Source organism: Trachypithecus francoisi, unplaced genomic scaffold (genome assembly GCF_009764315.1).
Source record: "Trachypithecus francoisi isolate TF-2019V2 unplaced genomic scaffold, Tfra_2.0 Lachesis_group12, whole genome shotgun sequence".
In the NCBI taxonomy this organism is placed as follows: domain Eukaryota; kingdom Metazoa; phylum Chordata; class Mammalia; order Primates; family Cercopithecidae; genus Trachypithecus; species Trachypithecus francoisi.
Genome location: NW_022681457.1, coordinates 118,626,578 through 118,642,528, shown reverse-complemented (window position 1 = coordinate 118,642,528; position 15,951 = coordinate 118,626,578). Strand labels below are relative to the sequence as shown.

General features: G+C 57.2%; 2 protein-coding genes across 12 annotated transcripts in view; one reads left to right on the top strand and one right to left on the bottom strand.

Annotated features, from left to right (window-relative positions):
• Positions 1–2,794, bottom strand: part of NPHP4 (nephrocystin 4) — a 143,358-nt gene extending 140,564 nt beyond the window's left edge. For 7 of the 10 annotated variants that reach the window (XR_004441133.1, XR_004441135.1, XR_004441131.1 and 4 more), the window contains exon 1: positions 2,571–2,695. The gene's annotated coding sequence lies outside the window, so the exon portion shown is untranslated. Of the gene's footprint in view, positions 1–1,582; positions 2,282–2,570 lie in introns of those variants that run through there. The other 3 variants (XM_033228611.1, XM_033228613.1, XM_033228612.1) reach the window with 3 other exon arrangements.
• Positions 2,795–2,991: 197 nt separating this feature from the next.
• KCNAB2 (potassium voltage-gated channel subfamily A regulatory beta subunit 2) overlaps positions 2,992–15,951 on the top strand; it is a 113,500-nt gene continuing 100,540 nt past the window's right edge. For both annotated transcript variants that reach the window (XM_033228624.1, XM_033228622.1), the window contains exon 1: positions 2,992–3,111. The gene's annotated coding sequence lies outside the window, so the exon portion shown is untranslated. The remainder of the gene's footprint in view (positions 3,112–15,951) is intronic.

Here is a 15,951-nt window from a genome sequence, read left to right as displayed (position 1 = left end):
GCAGGCCGTGATGGCCCCGGGTGGGGATCGTACAGAGGAAGTATCTCCTGACGCCCATGCCCATGTTCCTCACCTGCCCCAGATTTCTGACCCGGTGTCTCCTCCCTGGGTGTCTGCAGGACTCCGTGCCACACTTGGCCCGAGGACACTGCTGAAGGACGTGTGCACGCCAGTCCACCCTCACAGGGAGCATGAAGCATGCTGGCCCCCTGCTGTACTAGCAGGGCACACACTAGGCAGAAGGGCATCTGTTCCAAAAGCACCTGCCACCCACACAGAAGTCCTGGGGCTCAGCATGTGAGGGCAGGGCAGTCATAGTCCGAGGGACCACGGAGGCCGAGGTGACACCTGAGACTCTGCAGGTGGGAGCCCAGGTGGCCGCAGCAGCTCTCACTACCCTCCCAGCACCTCATAAATCTCTCCAGGTGCCCTTCCGCCTGCTCCTCACTCCTTTCCACCTCTGCTCTGGCATCCAGGAGTCAAACCAAATGCTCCCTCCTCAGAGTGAAAGCCCCATCCCCACCTCTGGCTGCTCCCACACAGGCCAGGTGACAGAAGAGCCACCACACTTCACCAGGGCTATGCTGTTGTCCTGTGAGACTGTGAGCTCCATGACATCAGGCTGGGTCCGCAGCAAAAGTCTTTTAAGGATGAAATACAAATGCCCTGGAGGAAGTACAGAGGGGCCTTTGGGGCCAAATCAACAATAAAAAAGAAAATCGAGAGGGCTCCAGGTCTTGAACCCAAGAAAAGGGTACAGTGGGCTCTCCATGAAAAAAAAAAAAAAAGATGAAAATACATCCATTTTTAATGAGCCCCTGATGCAAGATAGGAACTCACAAACATTCCATGGTTACTGTTGCAACAACTCTGCAAAATGAGAATCATCACTATTGCCATCTTACAGATGAGAACACTGAGAGTCAGGATAACCAGGCAATCCAAGGTCACACAGCTAGCTATTATAACTAGTTATTATAATAGCATTATAGTTATAATACTGTGAACTATTGTAACTACCTCCCGCTACCTCAATCAAGGAGACCAGGAGAGACCAAGGGAGAAGAGAGGCCCAGAGGGAAAAAGTAAGAGCACCAAAGGAATCCAGGGCTCATGCTCTCTCCTCTTTCACTTCAGGACAGGCTCGCAGCCTCCCCACCTGTTTCCAACCTCCAAAATGAGGGCTGTGAAATCTCCCTGAGATCTCTGCTTCTGCCGATCTATTCAGCAGCTATTTCCCAAGCACTTGTGTTCCAGTGCATAAGAAGGCTGTCGAATGTGCTGTCTTCAAGCATCTAGAAAGCCAGTGGGGATGAAAGACAAGAAGGTGAGTGTGAGCAGCACACAGGCCCCCGGGAGGGTGCAGAGGTGAGCATGGCTGAAGTCCTACAGATAGCAGTTCCCAGGGAAAGGAAGACGCACCGGGTGGGAGGCGCTATCAGGGTCCGTGAAGCCTCCTTCCCAGAATGGAAAATGTGTAATGCCTGAGACCCAGAGGCCTTGGGGAGCTTGTGGGGAAGCAGAAGTCTCATTAAGCACTGCTTGGAATTCCCTCATTCATGAGCATTCTTCCAGCACCTACCCTGCGCCCTGGAGAAACGGTCTTGAACACAGCAGACAAGCTCGCTGCCCCCACAGAATGTACAGAATCAGGGCACAAATTAGCACACAAAAAAAGACACAAGTGTGACCTACGGAAACTGCACAGAGGAGCTGCAACGAACGGAGCCCGGGGTTAGGACCCAGAGGCATCGCCCACCATCATCAGAAATACTCCCCCTTTTGCCAACCGCACACGCGTGAAAGGCTGGATTTCCTTCACAGAAGTCCACCAAACCACACATCGCGACACACGGAGGCAGAAAGCAGCAGTCTCCTAAGGAGCCAGACACGAGGAATCTCGGGCAGCAGGAGTGGCCTGCAAGCCCCGGGGCGGGCAGGAGCAGCCTGCACGCGTGAGGAGGGCACGTGGGAGCGGGTGGCGCATTCCGGGCCGGGTCTGCCGGGAGGTCCCAGGGCAGGAAAGGGGCGCAGAAGGCCGGGACGGCCCCGGGGACAGAGCCTCGCTGGCACGCCCGAAAGCAGCAGAGCGACAGCTGGGAAGGGATAGCCGGAAGGCGGGGTGGAGTGGGGGCGGGGCGACCAGGCGAGTTCCGCGGGCTCTGGCCTGGGAAGGATGCACACGGACTAGGGCGCAGGGAGCCAAGGCCCAGGACAACGGTACCGTGCTCCCTTCAACCCAGAGGCTATAGAGAGGCCGGGGGGCAGGGGACAGGGGGCAAAGGGCAAGGGCATAAGAGGAACCCTCTTAGCCAAACGGCACCCGGCGGCCCGGGCCGCACCAACAGTCCCGACGAGAGGGGACGCCTGCAGCTGACGCGGGGACAGCCCACGTCGCGCGCCGCCGCCGTACCCCAGGCACCGGGCCCCCATGCAGGGACGGCATGGACCATCCTACCCCCGAACCCCGAGGCTCTGGCCAACACTGCGGCCCCCAGCGCCTTGAGGCCGCGTCCAACCTCCCCCGCGGCGCCTGCCCACATGGTTCCGCCCGCCGCGGGCCGCGTTACCTAGGAGACCGACCCGCCGCGGCAGTGCCGGAGGCCACGGAGCCCACGCTTTTGAGGGAGTCCCCACTCGACGGACCCAGAGGCCCGGCGGCCGGTGCTCAACAGAGCCGCAGGCCTTGAGGACCGAGGACTGGCCAAGGGACGCGCCCCGTCCGCTGCCACCCTCGGGAGGAGCCTCAGAAGGCGGCGCGCCGCGCACTCAGGCCAAGAACCCGCCTCGCGTCACTTTGGCGTCCGGGCCGCGGAGCCAATCAGAACCCAAGTAGAGGGCTACGCTTCGCGAGCGCCAGCCAATCGGTGCGGCGGCGGGCCTATCCTGATTTGCATGTCCGACGACCCCTCAACCAATGGTAATGTGACTGGCGTGAACAATAGCCAATGAGAAGCTGGGAGAGGCGTGGCCCCCGTGCGTCCCACGAGGTGAAGATGCTGCTGGCGGAACCTGCAGGAGCGAGCGGGATTCGGGGGCGCTAAAGTCGCAGGGGCAGGGCGGGAAGGAAGATCCGGCGCGGGGCACAGGATCCGGAGCTGGAGCCCCCAGGTGAGTACGGGGGAGACCCCGGCGTGTCGCGCTTTCCACCGACCTGCGCCGGGACGGCGGCGGCGTGTACCCGCGAGGCCCGCGCTGCGGCAGGCGCCGCGGTCCCGTCTCCGTCTCCTCTTCCCCGGCCCTGCGTCTCTGCCTCCGCCGCCGTCTCACCTCCTCTCCAGCCTCCTTACCTCCTTCTCCATCGTCTCCCTTCCCCCATCCCTTCCTCTCTTTCCTTCCCTGTCCTCCCGCCCGACCCTTCAGCTCGCATCCCTGACCCCTGCCCCTGCCGCCGTCCCTCTCCCCGGTGCACCTCTTTCCCATCTGTGCCCGCTCCGGTCCCCGCAGCCTCGCCCTCCCCTTCCCTCCATCCTCCTCTCATCCCCTCTCCCGGCTTCTGCGCAGCCTCACCGGGGCGCTGCTGGTCCCGGTCCTTCCAATCTCTCCCCCTGGTTGCTTCTCAAGGCTCATCCATCGTTCTCGCTGCCTGTCCCTGGGTCGCTCCGGTCCCTTTCCCCACCCTCCCATTCTGCCCCCAGCCCCTCCGACCTCTCCCCGCGGGCACGCTCTCACCACCTTACCCTGCTCTCCAGAACTCTGACCCTGCTTCCTGCACCAGTTCCTCGGGCTGTCTACACCACACACACCGCCACCTCTGACCCTGAGCCCGTACTCCTATCTTAAGCTTCTCCCTCCTGCCAGGCCTTGGCACAAAGCACTTCCACACTTCCCTACCTGCTGCTGCTCCCAGGATGCAAAGACCCCACTGCTGCACCGCATCCTGCGGCAGTAGCAGCAGCCGGGGTACCTGCCCACCTTCCCACCCCCCCATCCAGCCGCATCCTGGCGTCCCTCCTCCTGGCATTTGTTCTGGGGGCTCCTACAGGGGCTGTTCTTTGCCCACAGCATCCCCGGTTGCTCCAGGTGGGAAGGCCCTTAGCACCCTTCCTCCCTGGCCACCGTCTCCCTCCCTCCCCACCCCCACTTTCCTGCTCAGTCTCACTTTGTGATTCAGCATTTTTGGGGTTGGTAACTTTCTTGCTTCCTGTCGTGATAGGGACCTGGCTACGGAGCTGAAGGCAGGGGTCTTGACCCTGCAGTTAGTAGGGCCACCTTAGGAACCACACCTGAGCTGCCTGGTTGGGAGGGGGCTGGGGAGCTGGGGACTGCCTGTGGGGGTTGCCTTTTCCTCGCTTTCATTTGTCTGCCCTGTGTTGAACTGTGTCCAAGGGGAGATGACATAAGTAATAGCTCTTGGGGAAATGGGCTATTAGCATTTATGGAAATTAATACATCCACATCCGAGGAGCAAGAACACCAAGTTCAGGCCACAGCTGTCCCGCTGTCTGTCATTTTAGGATTTCTTCTTTCTCTGCAACTTCTCCTCCCCCTCAAAAACGCCAGCCTCACTCCTCCCCTTTCCCCAGTGCCAAGAGTAAGCTCCTGCTCTGCTAAAGAAGCTGCATTCAGGCCCCGCGTTGCAGGGTTTCGGGACCTACGTGTGGAGAGTCACATCTGCCCACCTGATTCTCGCCTGGCGGCTGTGTCTGCTGCAGAGCCCTGTGCAGCTCCTGGCCCTGTGCTTTCGCAGTGTGGGGCCCTAAGCATGCACTTGGTCCTCCAGGTCCTGTCTTTCTCTCTGGGGACAACTCTCCATGGCCACACTCAGCCTCAGTGGCACTGACAGTGTTCAGGCTGCAGCACATACCTGCCTCGAAAGCATCATGGCAGAGGCTTCCCTGTTAACACCCAGGGCCATTTTTTTCCCCTGCACCGGTCAGCAAATGCTTTGTTGGTGCTGATCAACACCTGGGGACTCAGCCGGGCACTGGAGTTGGGGGATGTCATGAAAAAAAAAGTGTGAAACCCTTTTCGTGTGTTTTTTGGTTCAGAACCGTCTTGGGTCTGGATTTGGAGCCTGGATGGGAAGCAGTGTGCACAGAAGCCATTGCACCCAGGAGATAGGACATGGGCCATGGCGCTAGGGAGCTGGAAAGGCCGAGGGTGCCATGGGCTGGCCAGATAGAGAAGGCTTGCTCGCTTTCATTTTTCAGTAATCTTCTAAGACCTAAATGGTTCAGGAGGAAGCTAGTGCCACACAGTTTTGATTTGGCAGTTTCCGGCCTGGGCTTGGAGGGAGGGGCCTCCCCTAGACCTTCCTGTGTGTTGGTGCTCTGCCGTGGTAACTGGGCACACATCATCTGTGTGGAAGAGAGCAGACGAGAGAGGCTGCTCCCTTGCGAGAACCGGGGGAACGTGCTTCTGTTTCCAGGGACTCTGGCCAGGAGTGGCATGTGTTTGGTCCTTGGCTAAATTCTCAGTGATATTCACGTCGCCAGAGGTCCCAGAGTCAATGTTTTCCTGGCGTCCCTGAATAAGGAGGCAGGACAGTGGGCAGCTGGGGGCGGCAATTTGAGAAGGATTGATGCCAGAAGTGTCTGGGGCCATAGACCCCATGTTCCTGCCAGCCCCTCTCCCACCACCAGTAGGGCTTGGGTCTTGGCACCCAGCAGCTGGTCATCCTTGCTCTCAGAGGACTAAACGGAAGGACAGGCTTCTCCAGGGTCAACAGAGGCAGTGACAGAGCTGGGTTGGGCCCCCTACTTCCTACTTGTTTGAGCCCAGTTCATACCTTGGCTGTTTGAGCTGGGGAAAGCCAGCCCCCGGAGGACATGACCAGCTGTCCCTTGGGAAGGCCACTTGGAGGCGTTGCTGACATTCATGTGCTCAGCCAGTGCCCTTGGGTGTGTCCAAGCCACTGAGGGGCTGTTGGGAGCGGGAGGTGCCACTACCATGGAGATTTCTCGGCGACTCAGTCCTGCCTGGCATGCAGGCCCTGGTGCAAGGGTTCTGTTGTTCGTGGCCTTCAAAGAGATGACCCCATAGTTAGAGAAGAGTGAGGGCACCAGGTCTGTGTGGGATGCAGAAGAGGAGGGACCCTCCCCACACTGGAACTGCATTTATGACCTCAGTTCGCCTCAGGCGCTTGTAAATAACCCTGTAAGGGAGGCTGGATAGGGAAACTGAGGCACCGAGCAGCAGTGAAACTGATCCCGGCCTCCCAGGTAGTGAGGAAACCTTGATTCTGCTCCTGCTCTGCCAGAACTCTGTGTCAGGTGCCCCCTCTGCCATCACCTGAGCTCCATTGAATGTCTGAAATCCTCACTTCTGCAGGGGTGAGTCTCCCAAGAGGCCCCGGGGGCCCAGGCCCATACTCTGGGGGATATGGAAGCGCTCCTTTGTCATGGCATGGGAAGCCCTACACTGCTCTCCTTGGTGACGGGCAGGCTGCCATGCTCCGGCCCCTCCCGGCCCATCTTCGGGCTGAGTCTATGAAGGGATGCACCGTCTCCACTCAGCCAGTCCCAAGGAGGCAAAGGGAACAGGGCCCTCATTCCCCAGGAGAGAGCACACTGGGGGAGGTGGGGTGGCACACCTGGGCTTCGTCCCATCACGGCCCAGTGGCTCGAGGCTTTCCTGCCTGCCTGGGCTGGGCAGATGCGTGAGTCTCCCTGCCTCATGGTTCTGAGCAGTTGCTGGGCCCTTGTCCTTCGCCACATCTTGGGGAGCCCAGATGAAGGCCGGCCTCCCTCTTCCTGCACCCCCACCGTGGGATGAGCCCTGGCCCCTCCCTGCCTGAGGGTGCCCTGCCACTGCCACACCGAGGTTTCCACTCAGACCCCTGCTGGCCAGCGACTCAGGAGGCCACTCGCTGGTCTGCCCAGTGACCACGTGGTTAGCCCCAGAGACCCGGGTTGTGTGTCTTTGGTCACAGAGCAGCCCCATGCCCACCCTGCCATCTTCCCCGGCCCCTGTCTCACTGCAGGCAGCCCCCCTCCATTTCTCTAGCACACAGGTACCTGCAGAGCTAACTGCTTTGATGCCATGCTGGTTGCAGATAAAATAGGACTGGGAAAAGGGGAAAAGTGGAGAAATGGTGCGGACCGCCTGCCTGGTTGTCCGCCTGCACCTGGACCCAGTGAGAAGGCTTTCCTGGCTGTGATCTTGAGCCCCGACTGCCGAGCAGCCGAGATCCATCATCCGACTCCATGGCTGGGAGCCGGGCACAGGTTTCTTCTGAGACCCCGCACCAGATTCAACCCATTCCACGTGGGCCAGTTTTCTGGAGTGATTTCTGGGTCCTGTAGACCCCTGAGGTCTGGTCCGCGGCGGTTCTCCATCACCAGCCTGGACTCTTTCCCTGCCAGAGACTTAGCTCTCTGCGTCTCTGACTCTCTGGCCTGCTAAGCCACGTGGATCATTCATGGCTCCCTCTATCTGAATGGGTGAACTACCTCAGTGGTAGGAGCCTGGGGCTGGTCCCTGGCACAGAATGGGTGCTGGGTAACTGTCAGTTCCCCCTCTTCCAGTCGGGCACAGAGCCCCAGCCACCGTCCTGCCTGGAGCTCAGGTGGTTCCTGGTCAGCCCAACCGAGCCCCCAGGAAAAGTGGAGCAGAGGAACCTGGCTTTCCTTCTGCGTGGTTTCCTGAGACCTCTTGGCAGTCTCTTGGCTGGAGTGCCCCGCTGAGTGATTTCACAGTGGAGAAGGAAGGAGGAAAGGAAGGGGAAAAGAGGGCAGGAGGGGAGAGCGCATTGCCCTGGTCTGCAGGGAACAGCCTCCCTGTGAGGGAGGGACACTCATTGCCCCGTTCTCCCTGACCTTGGGCCTTGTGGAGGGCCCGCAAGCCTGCCAGACCCCCACTGCACACCTGCCCACCTGTCTGATTCCAGGAGCCCCTGGGCACCGAGGGGGTTGCAGAGCCATGCTCCGAGCATGCTCGCCTTCCTTCACCATGGATGTGTTTTCATTTTCCACCCCCTGGCAGCTTCATGATCTTTCGTTTCAGTCTCAGGCCCTGGTATCCACAGGCTGTCAGTGCAGCCTAGGGCAGAAGACTCTAGAAATCTGCCTTGGAGCCCTGTGATCCCAAACACTCAGTCCTGGCAGGGGCTCTCTGAAAGTGATATTCTTAGAACCCCTGCGAGATACAGGAGAGTAAGGAATAACTAGAATGCATGGACAAGGAGATTCAGCTCAATCTATTCATTGGAAAACAAATTTAAATTTAAAACATTAAAACCTATACATACCAGTGAAGGGCGAAGGTCTTAGCAGCCGACATTTGAAGGACCAAGAATGAGCAAGACCCACCTCCCTCCTCTAGGGCTGAGAGCCAGGAAAGGGATGAAGTGACCACATGCCCAGAACGGTCAGAGAAAACCCTGCTGATGGGGAAGGAGACATGGGGGCAGGGGGGACATTTGACGTGGACCTTGAAAGACAGGCAGGTTTTGATAGGCAGAGCTAAGAAAGGGGGATCTGGGAAAGGGTTCTGCATGGGCAAGGTCACAGAGGGAGGTCCGCGCAGGCTGGATAATGGCCAGAGGCCCAGTGCGTTCACAGGCTAGGGCATGAATGTGGATGAATAGGATGACTAGGAAGAGGGCGTCAGGGCCAAGGACACCATGGGGCTGGACAGTGATGGGGAGGGAGGGAGGGAAGAGGAGAACCCAGGAGCCCCCCAAGCTTTTCTCACTGGGTCTACCAGGGCTGCACAGACCAAAAGAGGCAGCGCCAGAATCGGGGCTTCTGGATGGGGAGGACTGGGCTCAGTCGACCTTGGGTTTCGAGGTCTGTGTCTTGGACAGCAGTGCCTGCGGGCATTGAGAAGGTAGGGCGGGAGTTCACAGGAGAGGTGGGACCTGGAGGTGACTGCCACCTCCCCACTGGTGACAGCCCTGACAGTGTCACCTGGAGGTAGTGCCAAGGGTGGCCAAGGGTATGGGTTTGAAAGGGAAGATGAAGGTCAAGACAGACAGGAGGGAACCCTTGATTCTTCCAGAGCCCAGGGAGGAGAGGAAAATAGAGGATGAGGCAGGTATCCACTGCATCCGGTGGGCCGGCCGCTGCCGAGGAGGCAACCTCTGTTGCGAGGGGAAGCAGAGCTGGGCTCCCAGGAGCTGTGAGGGGGCGAAGGACCCCAGATTCAGTACCACCAGCTTCCAGGCACTTGCCAACCATCTTATCCCTATCTGACTGATGCAGAAACACTGAAAGTCCAAGTGGCTTCCCTAAGGCCTCCAAGCAACTAGGCGCAGGAGCCAGGACCCCAAGCCAAAGCCCACTCTGGTAACCTTTGGACTTTGCCGCCAATGGCTCTGGAGAGATTTGACCGTGAAAGGAGGAAAAGGAAAGTGAGGGCCCAAGGCGGCTGCTGGGCTGGCGGGCGCAGACGAAGCTGCTTTGCTGCTTAACCGCAGCTGCCAGCAGCACCCTCTTGCGTCCACCGCTTTAGAGACGATTTCAACGGTGCATTCTTCCATTTCCTGCCTGAATGGGGGCATTTCTGGGGACGCCTGTGGACTGCAGGCTGGAGCTTAGCCTTGTTGGTGGCCCTGCGTAGGTTGGCTGCATAGTGCCTTATGTTCTGTGTAGGAATGGTGGAGTCTTGGGGCCTGGATGGGCCGAGGGTCCTGAGCTATCGGTGTGCCCAGCAGACTTGCAGGGCATGGCGCCTGCCCAGTCCTCAGGGGTCCAGGTGCAGCTTAGCAAGCTCCTTGGCCACCAGTCCCTGATGACTCAGATCAGGGGTTCCAAGAACATGCTTTGAGAAACACTCCCTAGCCGTTTCAGTCTGTCGGTGAACCTGCCCGCCTCTACTTCTTAAGGAAGCACACGAGGAAGCTGTTTGTGATGGTTGAAAGCTCCGGCGAGAAGGGCTTTGCGGGGGTTTCTGTAATTCTTGGGAACATGTGAAGCCCACGTTCTACTGGAATGACCTGCACTTTTGTGAGCTTCAAATCTGAGACTCTGCTTGCATCCTCCCGTGCATGGCAGGGCACCTTGTTAGTGTCCAGGCCTTTTGGATTGTGGTTTGGTTCAGGGGTACTGATGGCCCAAGCACTTGCCCGCGGCAGAGGAGGCCAGAGGACGGTACGGGGCCAGTCCTCGCCACCCTGTGCCTGACCATACGGAGTCCGTCACCTGTCTGTGCCCTGCCTGTGCCCCATCTGCACCGTGTCTGCACCCTGCCTGTGCCCTGTCTGTGCCCCGTGTGCGCCCCATCTGCACTCTGCCTGCATCCCATCCATACCCTGCCTGTGCCGTCTGCACCCTCTCCGCACCCTGTCTGTGCAGTCTGTGTCCTGTCTGTGCTCTGTCTGCATCCTGCCTGCACCCTGTCTGTGCCCCATCTGTATCCTGCCTGCGCCATGTCTATACCCCTTGTGCGGCCCATCCGCACCCTGCCTGCACCCCATCCATATCCTGCTCTGCCGTCTGCACCCTCTCTGCACCCTGTCTGTGCCGTCTGTGCCCCGTCTGCACGCTCTCTGTGCCCCATTGGTTCCCCATCTGCACCCTGCCTGCACCCTGTCTGTGCCCCATCTGGGCCCTCTCCGTGCCCTACCTGCGCCCTGTCTATCTAGATAGATCCTGCAGCGCCTCCTGCCTCTGCTCAGTCAGCCCCCCGCACCCCTTAGAGGGTATTGCCTTTCCATGGCAATGAGTAGCAGGTAATTTTAGTCACCCAGACCAGGAGGTATTTAGGCGTCACAGACAGGAGGCCCGGAGCCATGTTGTCCCTTTGCTCCTACAAAGGATATAGGATGCCCAAAACAGGAATTGCAAATCCCAACTCAAAACCTCCCCATTCTGCAGGGACACAGGGTGTTTTGCTCCTCGAAGGAGTAGTGGACGCCTCCTTATTTACATCCTTCCTGCTTAAAAGGCAGTGGGGGTGTCCAGGGGACATCAGCCACCCTGCACTGGGGCGCTTCAGAGGCTCCGGGGAGCTGCCATGCTCTCTCTCCACCCCAAAAGATGGTTCTAGGGAGGCCACTGGGGCAGGCGAGCCCGCCTCTGTGAGGAGTGAACCCCACCCCCCACTGTCCTGCTGGTGTGAGTGACAGTTACCTACAGACCCTGAATGGGGGTTTCCCAGAAAAAAAATAACAAAAAACAAGTGATATCTCTGGGAGAAAGGGGCCTGTTTAGATGAAGCCTATAGGCCATTGGGGTCTGAAGTAGCACCTGGGGGTCCCAGTGACGCCAGTGCAGACAGCCCTCTCCCAGGCAGTGCTGCAGTGAGACCAGGGCTGAGGAATGTCACTTGCTCCTCATTAACTCACGAATCAGGAGCCAGGACAAGGTCGCTGCCCTCATTGCCCACATCAGAGCGGGAGGAGATGTATGGTCCAGGGCATCAAGGTACCACTCAGGCCACCACCAAAGCATCAGCAGCTCACCAAAGCATTGGCAGTGTCCATCTAACATCGTCAGGAAACAGGGAAGCACTAGACGGCCGTGGCCTCACAGGCAGGGAGAGTGGGGTCCGAAGGCGCAGAGACAGCATGGGGTGTCAGGGCACTGCGGGGAGAGGGACAAGGGAAGGTAAGGAGGGACCTTGGAGGTCGGAACACCTTTCACAGAGGCCTCCTGCTTCCTCTGTGCTGCTGAGCTGGGCCATTCATCTGGCCTGGATGGAGGGAAGCTGACCAGGGTCCCTCTGCGACCTGGAGGCCCCAGGCCCTGCCCTGAGCCCTTGGTGCCCTTGGAGCCCTGAGCTGATCCAGCTCTCTCTCTCTCTATCTCTCTCTCTATCTCTCTCTCTCTCTCTCTGTATGGGTGCTGAGGGCCTGTCTGGGCCCCATGGTACACCCATGTAGGTGGGTCTCTTGGGAGCAGTCTGTGTGAGCAGCAGGAGAGGTGGCGCCTCGCCCCAGGTTCTAGAGGGAACAGGATAACACCTGTCCCCAGGCTCGGCGGAATCCCTGGTCTCTAACGCAGCCTGGATCACACAGAGACATGAGCCAGTGTGGGGCAGTGTTGCTCACATGGTGGTGGGACTGGGTCCTGGGCTCCTGGAGCCAGTGGCCTCAGAAAGCCCCTCTAGGCTCTCTGAGTCTTTGACACTGTGCAGCCCAGACTTCTCATTTTATAGACAGGGAAACTGAGGACAGAGGACTCATCCCATAGAGCCGGTGTCCACGGTGCAACTCTCTGACGGAGGCCCCTCAGTGTCCTGTAGTCTCTCCAAGCACGCCCTGCAGTGGTCATGACTGCTGACATCTGTCCCTGCCCAGACTGTGGGCCTCATGAGGACAGAACATGCCTGCTGTCCCCATCACCTCTGTCCCCTAACTCAGCCTGACTGGTAATGCACTGGCCATGTCGTGAGGCCTTGGAAGCAAGCCTAGGCTTCCTGCAGGCCGGCAAACATTGTCCCCAGCACCGGCTCCCTGATTTCATCTCCCCTGGCTGTGGCAGGCAGGGAGAAGCCTTCAGAACCAGAGAGGATGAGAGGGCTTCTGGCCCAACGGAGGCCAGCTGTGACACCAAGGGGTCCTTCCCCAGGTGTCTTCCCCACCAGGCACAATCCTGCTCTGAACACCCTGAACAACAGGCAGTGCCCAGGGGAGGCCAGAGACAGCCACGGCCTCGGGCCTGGCACTCAGCCAGACCTGGCAGGTCATCCTCCTGCAGCTGAGGATGAGACAAACCAGGTGCCTGCTGCGGTAGCGGTGGCCTGAGCTGGCATCGGTGGCTGATGGCCACAGGCTCCCCGATGCCTGTCATCTGTACCGAGGGCTCTGTCCCAGGCCCTGAGCCATACGTGGTGCCCACACCACCAATGAGGACACAGCTTGTGTTTTTACAGCTGAGGCACTTAATTATGTTGAGGTAAATCCTTTGAACTGCAGAAACCATCCCAGCACGTCCCCATCGGGTGGGGTGACAGGCAGAGAAGGCCAAGGTCCCTCGAGTGGATTTCCAGGGGAGCTGAAGGGCTACAGCCCTGCCAGGACTAGGGGGTGCCGGGAGGGGGCTGGACAGCCGAGAGCGGCTGCCCCCCTGCAGGAAGAGGAGGCAGGCACTTCACCCTACTCTGGATGATGCTGACAGTGGTGTCAAGGACTCTGCCGTCACCGTCGTCCTTTGAGTTGGCAGCTGCCCTGTGTTGTAGATTTGCTCCGGCTCTGGCCCCCTGCCTTGTCCCCTCTGCACATTTGCTTTTGGTCCTCAGCTCCTCCCGTCTCTGTGTCCCGGGTGAGAACAGATCCTAGACCTTGTCTCAGGTCACACAGCTACCAGAGGACAGAGCTAGAACATGACCGCAGCAGACGCCTGATCCTGTGCCCCAGGCGACCCGTTCACCGGGCGGGCGCTCGCCCCTCCTGGGCCACAGTCACCAGGATGCCAGGTGAAGGGAAACCACATGGGGGTGAGACCAGCCCACAGCCCCAGCAGCCTGGCCCTGCTGGCTGCATATACTCCAGAGCCTGTGCTACAAGCCCAGGTGGCCGGAGCCTCCTGTAGGATTCCCCATGCCCCGCCCCCCGGAACTTGCTTTTCCTGCTTCCCACACACAGACCCTCCCCACCAGAGCAGGGTCATGGGGTCAGAGGCAGGGTCCCTGTGGTGTGGAGCAGAGGTTCCTCCCCACTTGCTCAATCGGCTGCCTTCAGCCCCTGCAGACACACGGGCGCCCTCCACCTTCTCCACTCAGCCTGAGCCCTTCCCCAGCCGGGAACGTTCACTGAGTGGCCACGTTATACCCTCCTGTTTGTCTATAACTCACTTAAACATTATTTCCTTGGAGATCTGGCAGCTCTTCACTCTTCCGAATCTGGCTATGGGAAACATTTGTGTGCATCTCACTTAATTTCCTCTCTTGAACTATTAGGATAAAGTCGCAGATGTAGGATTCCTGGACCCCAAGCTTTGAACCTCTGCCACCCAATTTCTTTCCGAAAAAACGTGTAGAATAGTTCATGCCCCAGAACCAGCCACATCTCCTCCTAGTAGTTTCACCTCAACCTCACCAGCAATGAGTATTTTCATTTAGAAATGGTTTTGTCTGCTGGTTATGGTTTTGTCTGCTGGTTATGGTTTTGTCTGCTGGTTATGGGATTGTCTGCTGGTTACGGTTTTGTCTGCTGGTTATGGGATTGTCTGCTGGTTATGGTTTTGTCTGCTGGTTATGGTTTTGTCTGCTGGTTATGGTTTTGTCTGCTGGTTATGGGATTGTCTGCTGGTTATGGTTTTGTCTGCTGGTTATGGTTTTTGTCTGCTGGTTATGGTTTTGTCTGCTGGTTATGGGATGGCAGAGACACGCTGGTTATGGTTTTGTCTGCTGGTTACGGTTTTGTCTGCTGGTTAGGGATTGTCTGCTGGTATGGGATTGTTGCTGGTTATGGGATTGTCTGCTGGTTATGGTTTTGTCTCCTGGTTGTGGTTTTGTCTGCTGGTTATGGTTTTGTCTGCTGGTTATGGGATTGTCTGCTGGTTATGGTTTTGTCTGCTGGTTATGGTTTTGTCTGCTGGTTATGGGATTGTCTGCTGATTATGGGATTGTCTGCTGGTTATGGGATTGTCTGCTGGTTATGGTTTTGTCTGCTGGTTATGGGATTGTCTGCTGGTTATGGTTTTGTCTGCTGGTTATGGGATTGTCTGCTGGTTATGGTTTGTCTGCTGGTTATGGTTTTGTCTGCTGGTTATGGTTTTGTCTGCTGGTTAGGGATTGTCTGCTGGTTATGGTTTTGTCTGCTGGTTATGGTTTGTCTGCTGGTTAGGTTTTGTCTGCTGGTTATGGTTTTGTCTGCTGGTTATGGTTTTGTCTGCTGGTTATGGGATTGTCTGCTGGTTATGGGATTGTCTGCTGGTTACGGTTTTGTCTGCTGGTTATGGGATTGTCTGCTGTTATGGTTTTGTCTGCTGGTTATGGTTTTGTTGCTGGTTATGGGATTGTCTGCTGTTATGGTTTTGTCTGCTGGTTATGGGATTGTCTGCTGGTTATGGTTTTGTCTGCTGGTTATGGTTTTTGTCTGCTGGTTATGGTTTTGTCTGTGGTTATGGTTTTGTCTGCTGGTTATGGGATTGTCTGCTGTTATGGATTGTCTGCTGGTTACGGTTTTGTCTGCTGGTTATGGGATTGTCTGCTGGTTATGGTTTGTCTGCTGGTTATGGTTTTTGTCTGCTGGTTATGGGATGTCTGCTGGTTATGGTTTTGTCTGCTGGTTATGTTTTGTCTGCTGGTTATGGTTTTTGTCTGTCTGTGGTTATGGGATGGCAGAGACACGCTGGTTATGGTTTTGTCTGCTGGTTACGGTTTTGTCTGCTGTTATGGGATTGTCTGCTGGTTATGGGATTGTCTGCTGGTTATGGGATTGTCTGCTGGTTATGGTTTTGTCTGCTGGTTGTGGTTTTGTCTGCTGGTTATGGTTTTGTCTGCTGGTTATGGTTTTGTCTGCTGGTTATGGGATTGTCTGCTGGTTATGGTTTTGTCTGCTGGTTAGGGATTGTCTGCTGGTTATGGGATTGTCTGCTGTTATGGTTTTGTCTGCTGGTATGGTTTTGTTTTTGTCTGCTGGTTATGGTTTTGTCTGCTGGTTATGGTTTTGTTGCTGGTTATGGTTTTGTCTGCTGGTTATGGTTTGTCTGCTGGTTATGGGATTGTCTGCTGGTTATGGGATTGTCTGCTGGTTACGGTTTTGTCTGCTGGTTATGGGATTGTCTGCTGGTTATGGTTTTGTCTGCTGGTTATGGTTTTTGTCTGCTGGTTATGGGATTGTCTGCTGGTTACGGTTTTGTCTGCTGGTTATGGGATTGTCTGCTGGTTATGGTTTTGTCTGCTGGTTATGGTTTTTGTCTGCTGGTTATGGTTTTGTCTGCTGGTTATGGTTTTGTCTGCTGGTTATGGGATTGTCTGCTGGTTACGGTTTTGTCTGCTGGTTATGGGATTGTCTGCTGGTTATGGTTTTGTCTGCTGGTTATGGTTTTTGTCTGCTGGTTATGGGATTGTCTGCTGGTTATGGTTTTGTCTGCTGGTTATGGTTTTTGTCTGCTGGTT